Source organism: Littorina saxatilis, unplaced genomic scaffold (genome assembly GCF_037325665.1).
Source record: "Littorina saxatilis isolate snail1 unplaced genomic scaffold, US_GU_Lsax_2.0 scaffold_758, whole genome shotgun sequence".
Classification (NCBI taxonomy): Eukaryota; Metazoa; Mollusca; class Gastropoda; order Littorinimorpha; family Littorinidae; genus Littorina; species Littorina saxatilis.
The window spans coordinates 27,359-34,499 of NW_027125956.1; positions in this window are offsets into that span (position 1 = coordinate 27,359).

Sequence of the window (7,141 nt, forward strand, 5' to 3'; positions counted from 1 at the left end):
TTGACTTGTATTGTTTTGTCATGTGTGCATTTTAAGTTGTCTTTTGGCAGTAAACTACTGCGAACTAATCACTAAAAATAAGTGATATTACCCAGTAGGTATTCAGCATTAAAATGAATATACATTGATCATCATTCTGACAAGGTCAAGGTCATTCTGACCCCATATTTCAGATGTGTTTAAACTTGGACGCCATCAAGATTTGCAGTGGCTCATCTGTTGTACACACTGGACATCTGATTCAACAATTACATTTCAGCAGGGGTTCAGATCAATGGTGCACAATCAACTAGGTCAAAGGTCAAGGTCAAGGTCAAAGTCAAAGGTCACTATTTGGACCATTTATTCTCAAAAACGGGGCCTAAAATAGAGATAGGCCATTTGTGAGTAATTATGGTGTGCTCTTCCCATTTCTGCTGTATGACAAAGTGTATATTTGCTAGTTTGTCCTGTATCATTAAATATTCAAAATGGCCGCCACAAGCCTGAAAACTCACCCACACACAAAAACTGACAATTCTTTAAACATAACCACTCTATTTATTATCAACTTTTGTTTCAACATACGTTTGTATCAATAACGTTGCATAATCAGTACAAATTTCAACAACATTTAAGATGTTATGGTATTTCTGTGGCAATTATAACACAATATACACAAATCTCAAATGGGCTAAAGCTGAATATCAGAATCTGCTGGTAGTGAGGCTCGGTGGTCTCCATACGTCCCTCAACTTCCTCAAAGCCATCGGGCGTCACATGGAGTGCTCTGGTCTTCTGGATCTGTGGGTCGAGAGCAATGTCCTTGGCCCGAAAACAGCTGAACAGGTGCTGGCAGGCAAGTCCTATGTCAGAGGGATGCGAACTGATAAGTTGACCTGGCAAGCCTTGTGGAGAATACTCCTACCACAGCTGCCGCAGTACGTCCACGGCAGTGATGATGAGCTCGCACAAGAGATTGAAGACGAGATGGTTCGTGATGACACAGCAGCACTTGTACATCTTCTTGCCAACAAACGCTTCACAGACCTTGTGGACTCGTTTGCTGCTTCGCGGGCCAATCCAAACTTCCAGTTCTGGTGGGAGTACCTGAAGATGGTAGAAATTCTCCTCCAGTTCACACGCGCCAGTAGAGATGGCGACTGGAATCTGCATCTTCAAGCTTTCACGGCAATGCTCCCCTACTTCATGAGATATAATCATACCAACTATGCTCGATGGGGCACAGTCTACGTCAGTGAAATGAATCAGCTCCCCGAAGAAGTGAAGAAGGAATTTGAAGCTGGGCACTTTGTTGTGAAGAGGAGCCAGAGCAAGTTCAACCAGGTGGACCCAGATCAAAGTCAAGAATGGCTGAACGGGATTGGAAAGTCATGTGGAGGGATTGTGGGCATCACAAAGACACCGTCTGCTCTGAACCGTTGGGCCCTCTCGTTCAATCTCCGATCTCACATTGCAGGAGAAACAAGAGCAGTCTTTGGAGCAGAGGTTGACGAGAAGAGCATTCGCAACGAATGCAACAAGGCCAGAAAAAGACAAGACAAAACTGATGAAGAAAAGTTGTTTGACAACCTTAAACGCTTCAAGGTTTTTTCTCTGGATGTGCCTGAAGATCTGCAGAACATTGCATCGAAGGATCTTACAACCAAGAACATCGAAGAAAACCTGTTGACAGCACGTGAAAAAGGACAAGAACAGGTGAAAACATTTGTTCGGGAGAGACTTGTGCCCTGTGAAGAGAGGAAAGTGAAATTCCGCGATGCCCTGCCTAAGAACAAGCCTCTGACATTTGCCAGTCTGTACGAGGTGAAGCAGAAGGATGCAAAGAGTGGGAAACAAAAGACGGTCAAAGCTGACAGAAAGATTCTTCAGCGGTTGATCACGGCCTATGAAGCAGGGCGCAGTGTTGATCTTTCTGTGATCATGAAGCATGAGCTGATGCCAGTACCCCCTTCACTTGCTGAAACTGATGGCAGTTTAAGGTCAGGATCAAAAGCAAGCTTGCTTAAAATCCTCACAAGTGGTGTAAACTGTCCTCCAGGCATTGAAGCACATGAGCTTGGAGACAAGGCAACACTTGTCGTTGATGGGCAAGCACATGTTTGTGCACTTGGAAAGCCACAAGGTGCAGCTACATTTGGTGATCTTGCTGACACATTCGTCAAGTCTCTCCTTGCCCAAGGACATGCCTTTAAACGCACCGACATCGTCTTTGATCGGTATGATCAGCTGTCAATCAAAGGTGGAACAAGAAAGAAGCGGAGCAAAGGAGCTCAGCCCATCAGGAAACTGATAGAGTCTAAGGACACACCCCTGCCAGCCAAATGGGACAACTTCATGTCTCACCCTGAGAACAAAGCTGATCTGGCCAAATTTCTGTCTCGGCAACTCATCCTGCAGGCACCAGATGACAAAACTGTTGTGGTTTCCGGTGGTTTCAGTGATCCAACTCAAGTTGAGTCATCCAAGCCAGACGTGGACACGACTCCGCTAGAGGCCAGTCACGAAGAGGGTGATACACGTGTTGTTCTGCATTGTGTGAACAGCGATGCAACCAGCCTGGTTGTTTCTTCACAAGACACAGATGTAGCTGTATTGATTCTTGCACATTTTGACAAAATGAAGTGCAAGAAAGTGTGGATGAAAACTGGCACAGCAAAGCGTAGACAGTACATCCCAGTTCACAATATTGCCAAGAGACCTGACATGCAGAAGGCAAAGCTCCAGAACTTGATAGGATTCCACGCCATCACTGGCTCGGATTTCACATCTTTCCTGTCTGGCCAAGGCAAGGTATCTGGGTGGAAAGTGTTTCAGCAACATCACCAGCTGCTGGCAAATTTGGGGAAAGGGCAGCTGACAGACGACACGTCAAAAGAAGCAGAGCAGTTCGTTTGCAAGCTGTACATCTCAAACTGTGAGACTGCAGATGGTGCCAGAACCATCATGTTCCGGAAAGCCACCGCCCCAGAAAATCTGCCCCCATCCAGTGATGCTCTGAGCTTCCACATCAAGAGAGCTCATTATCAGGCCTCAGTCTGGCAACAAGCTCATGAGAAGAAGCCGAACCTGCCGCCGATTGAAAGCATGGGCTGGCAACTGAAGGATGGCGTCTTCCTCCCCGTCCTGAAAACCCTTCCGTCTGTTCCAGACGCGTGCCTAGACATCATCTTCTGCACCTGCCAGAAGCAGTGCAGCAGTGGAAGGTGCAGATGCAGAAAGGCGAAGCTACCATGCACAGCAGCGTGCAAATGCCGGGAAATGCACGAGGAGTGTCTTAACGAGTGGTGAACTGACCGTGACCCTTTGGACGTGTGTGATGTTCATTGACCTTACCATATGAAATGTGAATATTTGACATTGTTTGCTGAATGCCTGTACATAGCTGATATGTTTACCTGTTGCTGAGCTTGTTCTCAACATGTTTCGGAAGTTTTTTTCTCGTGACAGAGTATTATGGAACATTAACGTTTGTCATGCTTCAGATTTGTGTATATTGTGTTAGGCAAAAAAAAAAAAAAAGGTCTGTTTACGGTAACATAGGGTGAAAAAATAGGGTCGGTAGGTCGGCTTTTTTTTTTTTTTTTCTCCCCTCTCTATGATGTTTCACAGTTCATTTCTTCTCATCAATCCCTGTTTTTGCCCAACATAACTATAAACAGTACTTTGAGCTTACCTCCCTTCTGTCGTCTGCTGTTTGAGCGCAAACAGCTCTATTTTGGATGCGGTTTTTTTTTTCAGATGATCAAAAAAAAAGATTAGGGTCGGGCCTAAAAACTAGGGTCGGTCGGGTTACCGTAAACAGACTTTTTTTTTTTTGGCCTTATAATTGCCACAGAAATACCATAACATCTTAAATGTTGTTGAAATTTGTACTGATTATGCAACGTTATTGATACAAACGTATGTTGAAACAAAAGTTGATAATAAATAGAGTGGTTATGTTTAAAGAATTGTCAGTTTTTGTGTGTGGGTGAGTTTTCAGGCTTGTGGCGGCCATTTTGAATATTTAATGATACAGGACAAACTAGCAAATATACACTTTGTCATACAGCAGAAATGGGAAGAGCACACCATAATTACTCACAAATGGCCTATCTCTATTTTAGGCCCCGTTTTTGAGAATAAATGGTCCAAATAGTGACCTTTGACTTTGACCTTGACCTTTGACCTAGTTGATTGTGCACCATTGATCTGAACCCCTGCTGAAATGTAATTGTTGAATCAGATGTCCAGTGTGTACAACAGATGAGCCACTGCAAATCTTGATGGCGTCCAAGTTTAAACACATCTGAAATATGGGGTCAAAATGACCTTGACCTTGTCAGAATGATGATCAATGTATATTCATTTTAATGCTGAATACCTACTGGGTAATATCACTTATTTTTAGTGATTAGTTCGCAGTAGTTTACTGCCAAAAGACAACTTAAAATGCACACATGACAAAACAGTACAAGTCAATATTGTCAAGTCTCATGTGACCTTGACTTAAGGTCAAGGTCAAATACTCTGACAAGGCAACCATTGCCTATCGGTCATCTACCAACTAGCCAAAAATTAACACTGTATCTCTAAAAACACCAAAGATATAAGCATTTGTTTGAGAATTAGTAGTCTCTTGATATCATGGCGGCCATCTTGGAAACCGTTGAATAGTAACGAATATAGGCATTTTTGACTTTGGCAACAGGCAGAAATGAATTCAGCACACCCAAATCCATAAGAATCAACCTGTTGCCCTTAATTACCCACAAATGCCTACCTCTTTTTATTTAGGCCTCTTTTCGAGAATTTATCCTAGTCTACTATACTGACATAGCTTTGCCGTGATTCTTGTTTTAAACTGTTTCTAGTGAATATTAACGTCTTTAAAAATACTTACCTCAGCTAAAAGGTGAAAATCGGAGTAAGAAGTAAATATTAGTTCAGTTCAATTGAATCTTACGAAAGTACTTGAAGCAACTTTTTGTTGCATTTTCCCCTTGTATTTGTGCTTGTAATTATTAACAATGGTATAATTGATACAGTCCGCATATTTAATAACAAACAAACTGTCTCTGTATTTTGGTAATTGTCTGACATTTTATATTCATGTGATTGCTTGCTTGAGTTAAATCGTTATTTCTGTATGCATTTTTGAATTATAAACCCCACATAAACACACACACACACACACACACACACACACACACACACACACACACACACTCACTCACTCTCTCTCTCTCTCTCTCTCTCTCTCTCTCTCTCTCTCTCTCTCTCTCTCTCTCTCTCTCTCTCTCTCTCTCTCTCTCTCTCTCTCTCTCTCTCTCTCTCTCTCTCTCTTTCTTTCTCTCGCTATCTCTGGTACACTCACACTTACACACACCCAAGTCCATCCCGGTCCGCTTGGTCTACTGGAACGTATATTGGATGACACACATGGATTTACCGAGTATAGATTTTTTTTCATGCTTTGGTGATAGTCTTTTTTTTTAAATTTAAATAAACTCTGCGTACATCTGAAGATTGTTTGTGATTGTCGCGTTTTGTTGAATATATCGTAACCATTCTGATAATACCTGTCTGTCTGTCTCTTTCTCTTTCTCTCTCTCTCTCTTTCTCTCTCTCTCTCACTCACTCAGACAAACACACACACACACACACACACACACACACACACACACACACACACACTTACATGCACACATACAGACACACACACACACACACTTACATACACACATACATACAGGCACACACACACATACACTTACATACACACATACGCATACAGACAGACATACACACATGTACACACGCACACACACACACACATACACACACACACACACACACTTACATATACACATACAGGAGGTATTGCACCTCGCTCATAGCGGATTGAAAGTATGTCAAATACACGGCTGAGTAGCCGTGGGTAAGTATACTTCGATACTTCGAAAGTGTACCTTGGCCGGGCTGTCTGCGGAGCATCCGCCTACCGGCTTGCACATCTCGTCTCTACAATGCACTTTGAAAGTGGACTCTGGTCCAGCTGACAGCCTCCGACACTCGCAGCCAATCAAAAACTGCAGAGCGTCTGCAGAGCAACTGACACGCCCCCTTGACGACAATCCCCCCCACCCCCCCTCCCCTTTCCACCGTCCGCCCTACAAAATAAAAGCAAAACAAAGTTACTCTTTGTCAGATAATTATATTAGACAGGATCGCCAACTCCGCGCGTGCGCTAGGGCGGCAAGTTGCCGAAATAATTGTGCCGCCCAGTTCGTTTTGTTTACAGGCAAATCAAGAAAAACAAAAACAAGAGTGAGACATGTTTAGCATGAACATATACGTATACTTTAGGGATATACCGTTACATTTCTTCTGCAGGGGCAAAACATTTTAATGTGCAATGTTTTGTAATGGTTTCCCAGTGAAAAGACGACGCAAGGGAGTTAACTACCATAACCGCGATTGAATGCACAAAAATTTTTTCCTTTTAATTAAATTATGTGTGGTTGCGTGCCAACGCACACAAAAACACCAGTCATAGATGAATGTCTTACTCTTTATATTTAATTGAACTTTTTAAGGTATATGTCATACATGCACCATATCTCGCAAAACGAAATGTGTTGTATATGTGTGTTTTTTTTTTGTGTTTTTTTTAAACACGCACGGTATCGAACGATATTCTCTAGCCCCTAATAGGCAAAGTATCTGTGGGACATGTCACATGAAGCACCATTTATTGATTGAGACTTCAGAGGCATGATTTGAACTATTAGGCCTAAAAAAAAAAGGTGTGGTTACGGTAACCCGACCTACCCTATTTTTAGGGGCCGACCCTATAACTTTTTATTACATTTGTAAAAAAAAAACAATAAAAAAATAAAAAAAACGAGTGCAGAAAACGCAATGAAAGCGAACAGCGCTCGAGTCGCACACTTATTTCCCTGTCAAGTAGGTTTAATTTGTACACATTAGAAAAAAAAAGTTAAAAAAAATACCTTCCTACCCTATTTTTTTTGGCCTTAGTTCAGAGTCTTAGCAGTTCTCAGAAAATATCAGTTATCACATGCTTTACTGGGGATGGCCAAATCTCAGAATTTTACTTCGTCAGCTGGGCGGCAAAAATCAAGGGTCTGCCAAA